Here is a 20,134-nt window from a genome sequence, read left to right on the forward strand (position 1 = left end):
ATTTGTTTTATGCATTTAACATCGTCTACTGATGAGCATGAATTTTAATATTAATGAAAAATCAATTTATAATCTTTTAAAAAACAGTTTAATGATTTTTGTCCTGTTTAAGAAATCTTAGATTATTCTAAGTGCATATAAATATTCTCACCTCTTCTTTGTTTTGTTAAAAGTTTTTTTACTCTCCATTCTATAGTTGAATTTATTTGTCAAATGAAATTATTTTTATGTAAAAATTTAGAAATGGATCTACATATGTTGTTTTCTAATGCACACCTAATTATTCTGGCACCAATGAAAAGTGATATCCTTTTCATATGATAAACGGTGATGATTTTTCTGTAAATCATATGATTGGTTTCTGGGCTCATTGGGGATATGTTTTATTGATTTATGCTGTCTGTCTTTACACTAGTACTTACTGTTTTATGTACATGATCTTTTTGACACAACTTGATATAAAGTAGTGTGGATTCTCCATCTATTTTGTCTTTCAAGACTGCCTTTGCAACTTCAATATTACCTTTCACGTCTATATAATTCTAGGAAGAAGGTGTTAATTTCAACAAAGTTCCTGCTGGGATTTTGATTAGAATTTCATTAAAGCTATAGAACAATCTTGGGGAACTTGACATCTTAATAATATTGGATTGTGTGAAGTACAACCACAGCATAGTTTTCCATTTATTTAGGATTTCTTGAAGTTCTCTCAGTAATGGTCTGTAATTTTCACTGTAGAGATTTTGCATAATTTTCTTTAGTGTGAATTCTAGATAATTGATGCTGTTTGGTACTACAGTAAATATCTTTAAAATTCTATGTTCCAACCAGTTGCTGCTCATGTATAGAAAGAGAATTGATATTTGTTTACGTATTCATTTACTTATTTATGGTGGTGATTGAACTCAGGGCCTAATGCAGGCTAAGCATGTGCTCTATCAGTGACCTTATAACCCTCAGTCCGTAATACTTATATATTGGCCTTGCTAGATTCAAATGCTTAATTTTAGTAGTTTGTAGATGGATTTTCTGGTTATACAATTACCATCAGTGATCAAGCTTTGTGTGTTATCGCGTTCCCTCTGCCCGCAGAGAGAGACACGACAAACGTCTGAAGCTTTGGAAGTTTATTGTGCACAGTCTTCCTTTCTTTCCCTCTTTTCTATCCCTTTCTCTCTTTTCTTTCTCTCGCTCTCTTTCCCTCTGCTTAACTCTCGCCTGCTCCGGTCGCTCCGCTTCTCCCGCTCGGCTCACACCTGCTTCAGCCGCTCTGCTTCTCCCGCTCGGCTCACGCCTACTTCGCTCGCACTCTTCTTCCTCGCTTCTACTCCTACTCTCAGCTTCTCCTCTACTCCCCCACCCATCAAGCTTATATACACTTCAACCAATCAGGGGAGAGCACACGAGGTAAACGCGCGGACAGCTGCAGGCATAGAATAGGTACACGAGGGGGGCATGCTCTAATCACATCGTTAACTAGCCAATCATTGGAATTCGCTGGTTGTTTACTGTATAGCTGGCCACTTTTGGCTCAGCGCCAGGCGCCATCTTGACCGTGCCCAAGGCTGGGGGTCCCGGAAACCCCGACAGTGTGTGTGTGTGTGTGTGTGTGTGTGTGTGTGTGTGTGTGTATGTTGAATTTGTTGTTAAATTCATTCAACAAGTTTTAAATATCAAGAGTTGCCTGTAATCCCAGCAGCCTGGAAAGTTGATATAGGAGGATCTCAAGTTTGAGGCTAGACTCAGCAATTTAGCAAGACCCTAAGCAACTTAGCAAGATCCTGTGTCTAAATAAAATATAAAAATGGCTGAGAAATGTTGCTTAGAGGTTACGTGCCCCTATGCCCCTCCCAAATATGTGTGTGTGTATATATTATGTATATGTTTGTGTGTATATATATACATATATGTATATGTATATCTCTATATATATCTATATATATATATCAAGTATCTTTAATTCCTCATCTTTTAATCCAACTTTTATAATTTCCTCTATTGCATATATTGATGACATCTATTTTAATTGTAACTTTTCTTTTTTTTGCATATTAACTAATAATTTTTAATTATATGTAGAATTTGAAAGAATAAATGCACCATGGAGAAATGGGGCACATATTTAGAGGTTTCTGTTCCCAAGTTATGTCAAGTTACATGTCAGAACATGTAGACTAGGCTTGATATTCAGCTCACATTTAGAATTAGTAAATTATCTCATGAAAGAAAACAGGTATAGACACATTTTTCACATAGGAAAGACTCTTCTTTCTGTGAAACTTCATTTCATGTAATCCTGTTTCTTTGCAACACCTTCAATATCTTTTAAAATATGATTAGAAATATCAGTGGAATTTTTTCTTGATGTGGTAAGAAAATGATCTATCATTATTTTTATATTACAAGTATAACTAGATTCTCTTTTGATAATGTAATCTGATACTCTGGTTTTGCTTAAATATATATAGGCAGACATTAATTTGGCATAAATATGGATTGCACATTAAGGAGTCTTGAATGATTCTATTTGATGCATTTTATCACAGATTCAAAATAAAATAACACTTTCCCAACACATGTGAACATGTGTTCCTAATGTATGAATAGCAATACAAAACTAGGGGCTGATTCTAAAATCTTCAACTCCTACATATACCAAATAGTTATTTTGAGATTGATATCTATGCAAATTTCTGTGTAAAAATTCTTTCAAATATTTTTATTATTTATTTACAAAAGCAAAAATTTTTTTCAAAAATAGCATGATAATATCACCCAATTAAAAGGATTCTGACACATTTTAGGGATATAGGAGAATAACTTCAAAATGCACAATAGAGTTACTAATTTAAAATGTGATATATATATATATATATACATATATGTGTGTATGTATGTGCTATACACACACACACACACACACAGACACACACATATATATATAATATCAAGAGACATAAATTAGGAATGTTGATGTGGGTGGCAATAAGCTAACCTACAAGTAACCACCAAGAATAAATGAAAGAACATTCAGACATACATTTCATAAGAAATGTATAAAATTTAGCGAGATGTGAAAAGATAGTGTTAACATAAAAGACAACCCCCTTTAAGTATTTTTTCTTATGTAAGAAAATATTCTTTGAAGAATCCTTTCATATCATTTAGCCAAATTTGTGTATGGGATGGGGGTTAGGTTAAAAGGAACAAAGGCAAGTTCCTAATGATTGGTCTTGATGTTGAGGACTGCAAAAACATTCTTCCACATCAAGTTCCAGTGTGGTTTTCTTCCTGGATCTGTTTTTCCATGACTGATCATAATACTGGTCTCAGTATTTCTAGTTCTGAGAGGTGAACATAAAGCAAATACATGCAGGAAATTTGAGTAGAAGGTAAACAAACAATATCCTAAGGTATCAACATGCCCAAGACCCTTCTCGCATATAATGAAACCAGGTTTGAGATCTCAAAAGAGTGCTGGCAGAAAAACCAAAGCTGGAGCCCGATCTTTCTATTACACTACGTTGCAGCATAAAATTCTGAATAGTTTAAGAATTTTAGATTTAATCTTTACTTTCCAGGTGGTTATAAAAATATATTTATCTTTGTAAGATATAAAAGATATATTATTTTGTATTTTGCAAGCTTGACATAATTTTTAAATATTTAATTTCATGAGTTTAAATGTACTAAGAAAAAGTGCAAACTAAGAGTATTTTTAAAGGAGAACTCAATGCAATGAAAGACAAGCTATTTGTAAAGAAAACCAAGTAATGTTTCTTTTCTTGAAGAGCTCCATCTCATGTAAAGTACATGAAATTCAAATTTTGCATTGTATATATGAAGAAATTTTTCTACCCTAGAAGCAGAGGCAATAAATGGAAACTTCATGGAGTCACACACTCATCCTTCTAGAAAAATATCTATGAGTATAACTGTACATTTACAGTTGTTTTCATTTAGTCAACAAGACCATCATTCTTCTGAGTTCTTTTTAAAAAATGTCTTATTCATGTGGAAAAAAATTTAAATTTTGACAATTTTTTCCCGTTTGGTTATAGGCCTAAATGGAATGATTAAAAGTAGATATAAGTGCCAACAATCATGTCTATCATTTTGGAAAGTATGAACTTAGATAGCTAAGTATTGCTTTGATTGATTGTCAAGTGAAATAATTTTTCTTGTAAAGATAAATTGATTGAGAGGACTTCTTTAAAAATCCAGGCTTAAAACAACTGCTAACCCCAGGATTGCTACTGAAATAACTAGTAAAATATAAAATCTCAAGAGTCCTTTTTACTAACATGAGCTAGGATGGCATGCCCCAAAATCTCAAGACATTTCTCTCTATAGAATATAGAGAATAGATAATATGTGCATGAACAGTTTGAATATAGCATCAAGGGCTTGACCCCTTCAATTCCTCAGAAAAATCAACCTTACAAGCAAATAGATATAGATTTTCTTGACAAAGGCTCACCAACGCCTCGTCGAACTAGAGCTTGAGAAAATCATAGTTTATATAATTGAAGATCATAATTTGTAGTGCTTGCCATCTTTAATGTTGACTTTGTCCACAACTTTTAAAGATAAAAGTCAAATCCTTCTCATACTTCTTTATTCCTTCTCTGTTGGACATCAGATCAAGGTATCCATTTATGTTAAACACATATATGTATAAACTTTGGTTTCCCTTCAATATCTTTTCTTGGATAATACATTTTAGGAGATTTCATGAAATAAGCTGAAGCATGAGCTTTTACTACCTAGGATCAAGAGTAGTCAAATGAATCTATAATGGTAGATCTACAGTATTTGTTTGATCACCATCTATTGGATCATCCTTATGATTAAATGTGATAAATTATCCCTGCAAAAATGGCTGGGGTTGTGGTTCAGTGTAGAGCACTTACCTAGCATGTGTGAGGTGAGGCACTGGGTTCGATTCTCAGCACTACATATAAATAAGTAAATAAAATAAAGATCCATCAACAACTAATAAAATATTTTTTAAAATGGCTAGAAGTTTTTAAATTATGCTGTAATGGAAAAGAAGGAAAATCCTTATACAATTCAAAGAAAGAATATGGTGTAGAAATGTCTAAATAATTTCTCACTTATATTTTTAATAAAATATCAACTGTTTACCTTTGTACCTAACATTCATAAAAGTAGAATTATCTGAGATAAATAAAGATAAATGGAAAATAAAACCTGGTAAAGGAAATAAGTGCCATAATAAGGGAAGTTAGGAGCATTTAGATACCATCCTCAAAAGTGAATTAGCAAAGAACTAATAACTAAAAAAACCTCACGAAATTTACAGAACGAAAAGAAGATAAATATTGCTAATAAAATTATAAAACATGCAAGTAAGATCAGGGATGGAAAGTTAATATAAAATGTGTATTCTTTTGCTGCTGAAATAATACCCAAACTCTATAGCAAATTCACTAAGTCTGATTATATTTTAACCAGTTCTGGGCAAGGCCAATCAGAAAACACTTTATCCTAAACCTGTACAATGCCACAAATTTTTTGCTGCTTTCTAGAACTTCTCAGATACTATGACCTGGAATGCCTGGAGCGAACTCACAGGGCACTCCTCTGTGAGTTGTATATGCAACTCTGCCATTGTACTAACCAATAGAAGGTGGGAGCCAAAAATTTGATGATGCTTCCTTTGATTCTTCAGTTAAATAATGGTGAGACACATTCCAAAAAGGATATTCTGGAATTTCAAACCTCAGTCATCTGTATCATAGGCTATACGGAGAATGCATTCTTGTTTTGATATTTCCTCCACTCCTGTTCCATTAATATTAGCTTTTATACTCTTAATTGCTTCCTAACTAAATGACCTGTTTGCAAACTTTTTTCTTAGGTATTGTTTTCAGGTAAGATTTGTTACACAAATGTTACAAAAATGTTGATGTTTAGTATAGAATTTATAGAATAGGTCACATGATAGTTAGATGAAAACAATGTCCCTCATACAGGTAGGTGGCGAAAGCCCTTTAGTATAGGATTTATAGACTGTGCCACATGACAGTCACATGACAACAATGTCCATCATTCAGGTGACAAGTGAGGGTAGTAAAGGCCCTTGGCATACAATAGCATCACTATGACCTGGAATGCACCAGTGCTACACACTCAGAATAGACACAATAATTAGTATAAGTGTATGGAGAATTTGGACTTTTGAAAAAATGCTTTAAGACCCCAAAAAAGAATAACAGGACCTAGTCAGCCAATTTCCATTTTATTCATACTGTGCTGATTAGATTTGCTGAAAATAAAATAACAAGTACCCTGGATGGTCATACCTGCATCTGAACACATGTCAGAATGAAGTTTTACTATTCACCTACTGGGTAAAATGGTAAAGAATCTAGCAGCGTGGAGCAGTCTAGAATGTCTGCACTACTGAAGTGTGCAGTTTTACCTCCTGCTAGTTTGAAAGACTGAACAGTGCATGGTGTACTTCTTTGGAATTTTTTATACTATATACAGGAACACACTTTACTGGCACATTAATTGGTGATTCTGAAATACTTCAATTTTAAGTGGGGCCCAGCACAAGCAATAGTGCTATAGAAGATTATTACAGGGACCATTTTGAAACTGGAGTTTTGAGATTAAAATTCTATTCACTCACTGATTCTGTTGGCAGTTGGGGTCTGCACAAGCTGTAAGTCTCTGCAGCTGAGAAGTGTTACAGCTCTTATTGGTGGGATATGCCCCCCAGTGTTATAGCAGCAGCTCACCATCATTCTTTTGGGGACTTGTGAATTTGAAGAATGAAATCCAGAGATCAGAATGGGTGAGTACAAAAGTAGGATTTATTAAAGTGTGCATACAAACAGAGCTCCTCTAGGGCAAGAGGGGACCCAACAAGGATTTCCCTATGAGTGTGCTAGTCTAGGGATTTATATAGCACTTAGGTCAATGCTATTGGTCCAAACTTGTGCTAATCGGGGTTTGAAAAATGTACCAATACTATTGGTCCAAAATTATGCTAATTAGGATTTGGAAAAGTACAACTTTGTTGGTTAACCCTGAGTCCTATTCAGGTTTGCCTTATTTACATTATCTTCCTGCTTCCCAGGTACTAGAGGTTGAAGTCAGTGAATGGAGCATGCTCAGTGGGAGGTCTGGGACTAGAGCACGGCAGCACCGCGTGGAGCTGCTTCTTCAGTAGGTATCCACACCGTGTGTAGGCCGGGCTGCCAGAGGATGACATGTCGGCTTGTCCTGGTTCACCTCTGCAGGCATGACTCTCCCACCCACCCATGCCTCAGGCCCTAGCTGGCATGGCGGACTCTGCTGGGCCAGTGCTTGCTACCTGTGCTTCTGTGCACCCGGGCTACCACGCTGCTGTTTTCCCCACTCCGCTGCTGCTTCTCGTTAGGCTTGCTGCACGTCTTGGTGGCGAGGGAGCCATGCCAATTTGATACAGCAGTTATCCTAGTGCTGTAGGTATTCATGGTAGATAAGAATCCTGTGTAACATAGCTGGCAAACCCCACAGGAGAACCCCAGTACAGGTGTCTGTGGTTCTGGAACAAGTTCTTTTGTAGCAGAAAACATCTTTTCTCTAATAATAGTATGAAAAGTTCCTATTATGCCACCGTGATTACAGTGATCCAGTAGGATCTGAGCTCCTAATGTGATCAGATTGAGCTTGGCATGTTTAGATAACCCAGAGATAGACATTCAAGCAATCTGTAGTACTTTGTTGTATAGTGAAAATATGTCCACTTCCTTTAGCATCTACTCTTTTTGCACTGAAAACTCTCTTTTTGCATCTAATGATTCTGAAGAACAAAGAAAAATAATTTGGGTCTACTCCACAAATGGATTACACAGTATGTTGGTATCTGTAAACAAATTATTAGCATAGTATTGTCACATATAGCAATGACCTTTAAGTTACCCCCATTTGTCATTCATTTGTATAGTGACAATAATAGAGTTATGGATATGCACAGTTTAAAGAACACAGGTAAGTGTTTTGGTTAGTTGATCAGGATCTCTAAAGAAAACAATTTGTTGGGAAATGCATGGTCTTAGAAATATTTATGTAGATGGACTAATGGCTTGCCACAAAGCCCAGCAGAGATCAGAAGTACTCAGCAGCTACATCTTGGTTTACTAATCCCACAGTTGATGGTCAACCTCTCTACTTAGATGTTATCATTAGCATGATGGTTTCATTAAAGGTAAGGCCATGGTGGCATGGGAGGAGAAGATACTTGAGCATAATGGACCAGGTTTCCTTTCTCCATATTTCATCCTGCCATTACCATTATTTAATTATTCTTCTATTACAACAGGCACTTGTAACAGGCTCTCAGGAATATGCTTCCAGTGGGAGATGAAGTAAAGGTTTTCTAAACTGTAAGTCACAACTACTTGCTGCTCAATTTGAGTTCATTATACCCATAACTTTGGGATACTAGCAAAGCCATGGGCAGTAAACAAGGCAAAGGTCATAGAAACTGCTAAGTAAGTTTTGTTATCAAGAAAAAATAACTGCAATATAAATATGTGTTGTTTTCATGTAATATGTGTATGTATATGTGTGTATGTGTGTAAAATATTTATGTCAGGAAAGAAAGTTGTCTCTATCCACTATGTAGGAATGGTGAGAAGTGATCAAATAAAATAAAAAAATTCATATGTGGAAATTTTAAAAAATGGTTCAAGTAGAGGGGAGAGACACAGAAGTTAAAATGTCAATGAATAATTATCCCAAAGCATTATCAAATAATCAAAGACTGTTATTCCAATGTTATTCCAAACATGTTTGTGTATTGTTTCCTTGTGATATAGTTCAGTCTCCTTCCAGGAAGAAATTGGCATTCTTGATAAACACCTAAGCAGTTTTCATATAAACTTTGAAGAAATTAAAACTTCCTCTGGGAAAATGACTGATCACATACTTAGCTGAATAAGTTCAAATTCTAGTAATCTCTAGCTAGCATTCATTTTGCTTGAATTTAGTCTAAAAATGATTATGAAACAATTCTCTTTTTATAAAAAACAAAATCCCTGCAAAAAAATTCTTTCAAGTGATCTGCTAGAAACTTTTTTCTTATGGCATTAAAACTAGAAATCAAAAGTTGACACAGAGTCAAAACAAATTTTTGTAAAATACTTCAACTTAATGGAACAATAATAACAATTTATTTAAATGAGTTAATTTCCTCATGGCATAGAGAGATCATCAAACTGGATGTATTAATATAAATGAACTGTACTATGAGATCAGTTTGATTTAAATAAAAAAATTACATAAATGTTTTTACATTATTATTCATTGATACTTAAGAAATATTTATTATTAATATCTAATGTGCAATAGTAGAATATTCCTTATACTGTATGTGCCTGTATATAGAATATAAATACAAATTCCACATATAAATGTATATGTATATAAATATGAAAACCTATCTATGTGTATGTATCATTTGCATTTTGTTTTGTTTTGTTCAGTTCAACTCATTCCAAGTAAAAAAGACTAGGTTAGTGTCTCCTTTACCCATCTGACAAATTATTTATCCTTCCAGCTTTGTAAAATATGCAAATTTGGCTAACACTGCATTAATAACAGTTATGAAGATATTGAGCCAGGCACATCACTAGAGATTTTCTTCCAATCAATACTGTCTTACATTAACTTTAAACCTTTTAACTATATGCCTTCTCCATAATTTGATTGAATGGCTACTTTTCAAAGTGTTTCTGTAATAAAAAAAAAAAAAACAACTTTGAAGTAATACAAATCTTCTTCAAAAATCATATTTCCTTCTAATAGTCAAAGTATTTCTAGACTGATTCCTCTTTAAGTGAGTGTTCATATAGTACAGTTTATGCTGAAAGCCCCTTAGAGGTATGTCATGCAGAGGTGAACAGAGATGCAATGCTGTAAAAACCTTTTTTATGATTTTTATGAGTACAGAACATCTAGTGCCCCTGGCGTCATTCCATGTAATTTAAAGGAAGGAGCTAACATTTGACTTGCTCATTTTGCCTGAGCAATCTTTAGTGAGAAATTGGTTCTCATTTCATATAAATAAATGATGCTATCACAAATGTCAATACTGGGAAAGTTTCCACCTGTCGAATGCTGAGAAACTCCACTACAGCCTAGGGCAATGAAGAGAAAGTTTAGGAGAAACACTTTGGGGAATTTCTATCCAGCAATTTGTTGTCAAATGCATTGATGTGGAGCCCCAAATGACTCCAGAACTGCTTGCTCCAATGACAAGAGCAACAAAGCGCTTATTTCCAATTATCAAGGGTTTTAAACTGTAAACTGTATTCCTCTTCTGTCAGCTGCTCAGAAACCTGGAAAGGGAAATCAGCAACATTTCAGCACTACATTGTTCAACTCTGTTGCATATGTTTATGTAGCATTCTGGACAGCATACTTAATGTTAATATGGCATGCTTTAACTATTGTTTCTTGTGTGATAGATTTTGCTTAGAATTTAAAAAGTCTTTCTTAGAAATCAAACATTGTATTTAGAGAAATTGGAATATTATATAAGCAAGACTCTCCCACCACATTTAGGAAATCATGAAAAGACAATTTTAGCATGAACTTTGTTGTTAGAAAGAAAGTAATGTAATTATAACACGCACATAGAAAAATGGCCAAATTTAAACACACTTTAATTTGTTGATCTGAGAATTAATTCTGGTTCCAGATTTTAGTGGTTTTTTAATTTTTTTAAAATTTGTACTTATTAGTATTATACATACATACAGTTTAACTGCTCATTCCTCTAGTTGTACATGATGTAGAATTACATTGGTCATGTAATCATATGTGCACATAGGATAGTAATGTACAATTCATTCTATTTCCTTTCCTATTCCCATTCACCCTCCCTTCCATTCATTCCCCTTTGTCTAATCCAAAGTACTTCTATTCTTGCCTCTCCCTACCCCACTGTTATTGTGAATTAGAATCTGCATATCAGGGAAAACATTTGGCCTTTAGTTAGTTGTAATTGGCTTATTTCACTTAGCATGATATTTTCCAGTTCCAACCATTTACTGACCAATGCCATAATTTCATTCTTCTTTATGACTGAGAAATATTCCATTGTGTGTGTGCATATATATATATATATATATACATATATATATATATCACATTTTATTTATCCATTCATCTGTTGAAGGGCACCTAGACTGGTTCCATAGTTTACCTATTATGAATTGAGTTGCTATAAATATTGATGTAGCTGCATCACTGTACTATGCTGATTTTAAGACCTTTGGGTATAAACCTAGGAGTGGGATGACTGGGTCAAATGGTGGTTCCATTCCAAGTTTTCCGAGGGATCTCCATACTTCTTTCCATACTGGTTGCACCAATTTTCAGTCCCACCAGCAATGTATGAGTGTGCCTTTTCCTCCACATCCTCAAGAACAAGTATTACTACTTATATTCTTGATAACTGGCATTCTGACTGGGGAGAGATGGAATCTGAGTGTAGTTTTTAATTTTATCTCTCTAACCGCTCAAGATGGTGAACATTTTTTCATATATTTGTTAACTGATTGTATTTCTTCTTCTTTGAAGTGCCTGTTCAGTTTGAGACTTAAGTGTTCATTGTTTTTTTTTCCCCTTAATTTTAAGATGGTGACATAGCCCCAACAATTTGGGAAAAAAAAAAAAGCTTAAATATGATGTAAAGACAATTGATGTTGCATTCTCTGTATAATTTTCCACAGATATTTCTGTCTGATCTGTACATCTGCATCACTGTGGGCCCACCATTTTCTATTTATGTCTTAGTGTCTTAGGAGTCTTCTCACTTAATTACTCAAATTATTTGCCTAATATAACCTCTAATACAATCTCCTTTGGTTCTATAAAATAAATACTGAGGTATAGTGATCCCATCTTGCAGATATTGAAAGATACAGAAGAAAATAATATGCTGACGATCACATTAACAGGAAATGGACATGAGAAAGATTTTGCTTAATTCACTAATGAGGGAAGCAATAAGGAGTGAGGACAGGCTCAAATAGTATTTTAGAAGTTTAGGTATTGTTACAGTTTTGGATCTTTAATGTCCTGCACAGGATTTGTCACCAGCTTGTGGTAGCATTGGGAGGTGGGGCCTAAGTGGAAGGAATTTAGGCCACGTCCTTGAAGAGAATATTGGACTCTGGCCCTTTTCTGTCTCTCCCTCCCTCTCTCTTTCCTGATTGCCACAAAGTGAGCAGTTTTGCTCCACCGTGCCATAGGCCCCAAACAAATAAGTGTCTATTGATCCTGGGTCAAGATCTCTGAGACCATGAGCCAAAATCAACCTTTTTTTCATTTAAGTTGTTTTATGTTGTTATTTTGTTTCAGTGAGGGAAAGCTGATTAATATATGCTTTTATATGAGATGATATCATTGCTAGATTTGATAGAAAGCTGGGTAATGCTACCCATCTGGACCAGAACTAATATGACTGCTGAAAAGCAGTTACTTGTGTCTCAGGCGAAATCTAACTTAACATGCACCTTTACTAAGCCTGGGGTATTTAATGAAGAGTTAACAAGTAAGTGCTCTAAAAATGTATGCTTAAAATTATAGACAATCTTGGCTATCCTTGATATGATGATTGAAAGAATATGCCACCCACATTTTTATATTATTTCTAAATTTTGGATAATTTTTCTGACATAGATAAGGAGACTGATAATTAGAGAACGCACCATGAAACAAAAAGGAAAACATTATAATTTGAACCTATATTCTATAGCCTGAATTTCTATGCTTTTGACAGCACATGTAACTGAATATACTAAAGGACTTCTCAGTGGAAAATGAAGGTTTGAATAATTTTTCCAGATAAAATAGAAATGTTTGAAAATTAATTTCACAATCATTTTGACTTTCTTGTTATAACCATTTTTCCTTTATGAAATGACTTTCATTCTTGATCCTATTCTAGGAATTCATTCTGCTTACCACATTACATGTATTCATTATGCCTCTTTTAGCTTCTCTTGGCTGTGAGATTCTCAAGCTTTTCTTGTTTGATGTCCTTGATTCTTTAATGAGTACTAGCAAAGTATTTTGAAGAAATCTATTAAGATCTGACTAATTTTTTTTTTTTCATGATTCAACTGAGGCTTGGGGTTTTGTGGAAGACAACAGAGGTTAAGGCCTATTTTTATCACGTCACACCAAGGATACATATTACCAATATGGCTTTTCACTACCACTCTTGAACTTGATCATTGACTAAGTAGTACTTGTCAGATCTCATCCCTTTAAATCTACTTGCTCTATGTGGTTGCACACACCTGTAATCCCAACTTGGGAGGATGATATTGGAGGATCACAAGTTCAAGGTCAGCCTTACAAATTTAGCAAGACCTTAAGCAACCTAGTGAGATCTTGTCTCAAAATAAAAATAAAAAATAAAAAGGGCTGGAGACATAGTTCAGTGATAAAGCACACCAGGTAAAATCCCCAGCACCAATATATAAAAATAAAATTACTCATTTTTCCAAGTTTCCACATTGTATTATTTGGAAGGAAGTCACTTTTCTTACCCTGCACTTAAGACTTGGAAGTTACATACTTTCTTCTTGAGAGTAGAATACCTGCAGAATTTATTTGGAATTATTTTGCCTGAGAAATTTTCTATTCTTTCTATTTATCTATCCAACAATTTACTGATATGTGTTAAATTTATGACTATTCATTTCTTTCTTTGAGTTATAGTCCAATACTAATTTATATTGTTGCTGAAAATTTTCCAGTTTGGCCATTGGGAACTCTTTCAATTAACTTCTGTGTCCTTTGGACATGCTCCTTCCAATGCTTCTCTGTTTCAAGTCCATTCTTATTTCTTATCATTACAAGATGCTCTTCACACATTTTGTAGATGTCTTCCCTAAGTTATATTTAACCATTTCTCCAATGAACTCAGGTTTTATTAATTGAAAAGGGGTATTAGAAACCTGTGGTTAGGAAACTTTCCATTATTGTAATTAAAATTTGAGATAATTTAAACAGGAGAAAGGGTTGATTTTGGCTCACAAATTCAAAACTTTCAGTTCATGATCGATTGACCCAGTTGCATCTTAACCTGTGGCTGGGCAGTACATCTCAGCAGGAGTGCATGTTGCAGGAAACCCATTTACCACATGGCAGGAAGAAAGTAAGAGAGGAAGAGGAGAGATCCCTTCTATCCCCTTTGAGGTCTCACCCCCAGTGAACTAAAACTTCCCACTAGGTCTCACCTCTTGAGTTTCACCATCCTCCAAAAATGCCAAACTGAGAACCAAGTCTTTCACATGTTGGCCATTGGGGGAATTTGCAGATCTAATACATAGCAAAACCAAAGTCAGGGTGCCAGACTCCTGCTCCTAGGGTAGCATTTCCTTTAGATCTTTTCATCAAACAGGGCAAGGAAATGAGTGTGCATTCTAATCCTTTGATGACAACATATCTACACCTATTTCCACAGATAGCCATCTGTACCTTGTGCTAGTCATTTGTCTATACTGTTTCCGGCACTAATTCATTGTCACAAGGTTCATTCTATTCTCTTCTCAATTTTATCCATCAATCTCCACCACAGAAATGGAAAATCTGACTTCGACCATTCACCACACATTAATTTTATCGGTCAATTCCCATATACGTGATGACTAATGTCAAAGTTTTAATCCATACATTCATGAAGCACAGAGTTGTCAACTAAAGTAATGTGTTTATGTACTGTTTCATCTGCCTTTAGTCCTACAATCCCCAATCATTTCCAAAGTTACTCTTTTTCTCCACCCCTGCAGTGAAGTTGTCTCCTGCATATGTAATTACAGTGAGATTCAGTTGTCACAAACTATAATCTATTCTGAGGTTTCCTGATCCCCTGAATGATTTTTTAATTTGCATATTTTCGGGTTTACTTTTGATGATGTAAAGATCCATAGATTTTGAAAAATGCATAATGTCATGTTTCACCATAAATATCACACAGAAGAGTCTTGTTACCCAGAATATTTCATGAGTTTTACTTATTTACCTCTACTGCTAAATGTGTATCAATTGTTATCTCTTTATGGTCTTAATAATTTTGACTTTCTCAAACTGCCACCCATTCCCCTGTTAAAAGACGTCTGTTGCTTCCAGGTCTGGTGATTATGGATAAGGCTGATGCAAACATTCATAGGTAGATTTTTATAGACTTGCACTTTCAAATGAGCTGAATAAATAATTGTGAAGGTCACTACTAAGTTGTATATAGAATTATAGCTTTGTAAAATCGTCCAACTGTCTTCCAAATTGCTGTGCCAATTTGCCTTTCCACTAGAAATTAATTCAGTTGCTAATATTTTGTTGAGTATGTGCATGAAAGATATTTCTTTGAATGTCTGCGTTCTTGTTATTCAGGTAATACTGGCCTCTGAAAGTGAGGGGGTGTTTTTCTCTGCCTGTTTTTTCTAGAACAGAATGTGGAAATTTTGTGCTATTTCTTTCTTAAATTTTAGGTAGAATTCACCATTTAAACTATCTGGGTTGGATCTGTTCCTTCTTGGATTATAGCTAATTATCTATTCAATTTCCTTAATAGACATAAGCATATTCTGTTAATCTTTTTCCTTTATGTGTGTTTTACTAGTTTATGTCTTTTAAACAATCAATTTCATTTAGATTATGAAATTTGTGGGCATGGAGTTGTTCATAGTTTTTATTGTCTTCTTTAATGTTCATGGAAATAGTTGTGATGACCTCTCTTTTGTTTTTTCATACTGGCAGTTCATGTAAATCTCTCTCTCCCCACCCTCTCTCTTTCACTAATTTTTGCTATAGGTTAATTAATTCCACTGATATTTCTCAAAGAACAGAGTTTCAATTTTATTAATTGTTTCTATTTGTTTTCCTACCATCTAATTTCTGCTTCGCTTTTGTTTTTCTTTTCCTTTTGGTCTTGGGGATTAAAACCAGCAATGTCTAACTACTGAGTCACATCCCATTTCTTCTTTTTCTTATTTTGAGACAAGGTCTCATTACGTTGTCCAGACTGGTCTTAAACTTGCAATTCTGTTGCCTCAGCCTCCTGAATCCCTGGGATGACAGGCATGTGCCACTGTTTTAGTCATCTGTTTCGCTGCTGTGGCTAAGTGATCTGACCAGAACAATCGTAGAAGAGGAAAAATTTATTTAAGGGCCCACAGTTTCAAAGGTCTTAGACCATAGAAGGCTGGCTCCATTCCTCAGGGTTTGAGGTGAGACTGAACATCATGGAGGAGGGAAATTGCTCACATGTTGATCAGGAAGCACAGAGAGTCTCCACTCTCCAGATACAAAATATATACCCAAAGCCACACCCCAATTCCCACCTCCTGCAGTCACACCCTACCCCTTCAATTACCACTCTGTTAATCCCGATCAGGGATTAATTCACTGATTGGGTTAAGACTCTTATAAGCCAATCGTTTCTCCTCTGAAACTTCTTGCACTGTCTCACATGTGAACTTTTGGGGGATACCACATCTAAACCATAATAGCCACCATGCTCAGCTCTGCTACACTTTTTATGGTCTCTTTTTTCTTGTTTGTTATAGACTTAACTTGCTTTTCTTTTTCTAGTTGCCTAGAGTGGATTTTTCCAATGATCTTTTTGTCCTTGATCTCCATTTGAATCTCTTTGTTACTTGAAAACATATTTGTGTGATTTCTATTACTTTCAACTTATTAATGTGTGCATTGTGGCTTAAAATGTGGTAATTTTGGTTAATGTTTCATATAATCATGAGACCATATATTCTGCTCTTGTTCAGACAGAATACTACATACTATCTATTAGATAAAGTTGCTTCATAAAATTATATCCACTATATTCTTACCAATTTTATCCCTTCTCGATATATTATTCACTTATAATGTAAATGCCTCCATGTAAAATAGTGGATTTGACAATTTTTTTTAAGTTTTATCAGTTTTTGACTCACATAATTTGATGCTCTATTAGTTGTGTACTTATTTTACATTACTATGCAATCTTGGGGAACTAACTTATTTCTTATTATGTATGCCCCTCTTTATTGCTGATAATTTCATCATTGTACTGAAGTATGATTTGTCTAAAATTAATATAGCTACCCCTGATTTCTTTTGATTGTGGTTAAGATGGTATATCTATTTCCTTCCCTATACTTTTACCCTTGTTCTTAATACTTAAGGTTGGTTTATTATGAACAGCAAAAAATTGGATCTTTATTTTTAATCTACTCAGAAACCTCTGTGATTTAATTGATGCAGTTAGGCCATTTTCATTTAAAGAGTTCATTGATACACTTGGATTAACATCTATCATGTCAGTAACTATTGAGCATTATACTTGTTCTTTATTTTTCCTTTCTTTACATTCTCTGGTTATAATTGCATATTAGCATAATTTATCTTTTTTTTTCTCAGCATATTAATGACACTTTAAAAAAATAAAACTACTCTAGAGGTTGCAATATATATTTTGACTTATCTAAATCTACCTTCTATTAACACTATAGCCCTTCATGTGTAGTGTAAATAGGTTGTAAGAGTAGCTTAAATTCTTCCTTCCTGTGGGTTGTGACACTGTTATTAATTTAATTTTAAATATGCTGGAATCACCAATCCATTGCTACTATTGTTAATTTAATCATTTACTTTTAACTTTAAGAATAAGATAAACAAAAATTCATTTTACTTTCACTTATTCTTCTCTGGTGCTCTTTCTTTATGTAAACTCAAGTTTCTGGCTTTTATCATTATCCTTCCTTCTGAAGAATTTTATTTTCTTTTGTTTGACAGGTCTCCTGGAAGTGAATTTTTATGTATGCATCAATATTTTTATGCATGATTTTTATGCATTTTCCTTCATTTTTTACTTGTTCTAATTAGTTTTAATTGATAGGAGACACATCATACATATATAGAGCATAGCTTCTCATTGTTCTGATTGTATATTATGTAGAATCACACTGGTTGTATAATCATATATGCACATACAGTAATAATATCCAATTCATTCCACTACCTCCTACCCCCACACCCCTCCCTTCCCTTCACTCCCCTCTGCCTTATTCAAAGTACCTCTATTCTTCACTAGCTGCCCCCTTTATTGTGAATTAGCAGCTGCATATCAGAGAAAACATTCAGCCTTTGATTTTTGGGTTTGGCTTATTTCACTTAGCATTATATTCTTTACTCCATCCATTTACCTGCAAATGCCATAATTCATTCTCTTTAAGGCTGAGTAATATTCCATTGTGTATCCATACCACATTTTATTTATCCATTCATCTATTGAAGGGCATCTAGGTTGGTTCCATAGTTCAGCTATTGTAAATTGAACTGCTATAAACATTGATGTGGCTGTATCACCATAGTGTGCTGATTTTTCCCTGGGGTATAAGCTGAAGAGTGGGATAGGTGGGTCAAATGGTGTTTCCATTCCAAGTTTTCTGAGGAATCTCCATGCTTTTATCCATAATGGTTGCACCAATTTGCAGTCCCACCAGCTATGTAGGTTTCTCTTCATATTGTATAAATCTCTTTCATTTTTAAAAGTGTTATTTCACTATGTATAGACTATTAAGTGTTTTTACTTCTAATTCCTTAATTATTCTACTCTTCCTTTCAAATTTGTGGTATTTTTTATTGGTTTGTTGCTTTTTTTTTTTTTTTTTTTTGGTACTGGGTATTGAGCCCAGGGGTGTTTTATCAGTGTTACACTGACTAATCCTATTTAAATTTTTTTAATTGTATTTGCTTAGAAGCATTCAGAATGTCAACAAAACAGCTCCGATTTTTTTTTTTTCAATTAGAGTGGTATTCAGTTAACAGGACAACAATTATTTCATATAAGCACATCACAGACAACTGAAGATGAAAAACTACCATCCCCATGTGTAACTAATTTGTGCTATGCATCAACAAGAACCTGATTTAAATTCCCATACCAATTTACAAGCCCCATACTGTACCAGGCAAGGTTAGTGGCTACTGAAAATACCACAGGACAGGGCTATCTAAAGACATATTGGATAGTGTGTTAACTATACAAAACAAGACACTGTACAGTTTAAAATTGAATCTTACACAGTCTTACATTTCAATTTTTTTCTTTAAAAAAATGAGTTGTGTACAGGGGGGTTAAATGCTTTATAGACAAGAAAAGAAAAACTGCAATAGAACCAACATATATATCATCATCTTCTTCCTCTTCATCTTCCTCTTCCTCCTCATCCTCTTCCTCTTCCTCCTCTTCCTTTTCTTGCTTTTGTCAGCCTTGACAACTCCCGTTTTTTGCTGCATCTGGTTTTCCTTTAGCTCCATAGGCAGCAATATCCTTTTTGTGTTTTCCTTCAGCTCCGCAGCTTTCTTTTCATGAGTCTGCTTTCATCTGCAGCAGTGTCGTTCCACATCTCTCCCAGTGTCTTTGCAACATCACCAATGGACAGGCCAGGACGTTCTCCTTTGATTTTTGGGTGATACTCAGAACAGAACAAGAAGAAGCCGACGGAGGCCTCTTGAGTGCATTGGGATCCTTGAACTTCTTTTTTGTCTCCCCCTTAGGAGGGACATAGGTTTTCGTTTCTCTTTCATAATGGACCTTGTCCGACTTTGCCAGGTCTTCACATTTTCCTTTCTCTTTAGCAGACATGTCTTCCACCTCTCTGAGCACATCTTAGAAAACTCTGAAAAGTTGACTGAAGCATCTGGGTGCTTCTTCTTGTGCTCCTCCTGGCAAGTTTACACAAAGATATTTTGCCTCCCAGTTTCTTAGGATCTCCTTTGTCCATGTTCAGTTGTTATTCCTCAGCGAGGCACAGAGCCGCCCAGTGCCATCCGGCTCTCACTTGCCTGGTTGCTGTATCTATGGAGCTCAATGTACTCCCTATTTTAAATTTTTAAATTTGATACAGAGTCATACTGCCCAGACTGGACTGTAACCTGTGATCCTCCACTCAACCTCTTGAGTCACGGGGATTATAGGCTTGCACCACCACACCCAACTCCCCTTTTTATGTATTCTTGATCGATTTCTCACAAGCAAACATGAGGCTGGGGGGATGGTTCTGTGGACTGAGCCTCCTGTGCTGACCCCCAT

General features: G+C 34.9%; 1 pseudogene; it reads right to left on the reverse strand.

Annotated features, from left to right (window-relative positions):
- Nucleotides 1-10,292: 10,292 nt before the first annotated feature.
- LOC124985720 (high mobility group protein B1-like) lies at nucleotides 10,293-19,826 on the reverse strand (annotated as a pseudogene).
- Nucleotides 19,827-20,134: the final 308 nt, after the last annotated feature.

This window comes from Sciurus carolinensis, chromosome 5, assembly GCF_902686445.1.
Source record: "Sciurus carolinensis chromosome 5, mSciCar1.2, whole genome shotgun sequence".
In the NCBI taxonomy this organism is placed as follows: domain Eukaryota; kingdom Metazoa; phylum Chordata; class Mammalia; order Rodentia; family Sciuridae; genus Sciurus; species Sciurus carolinensis.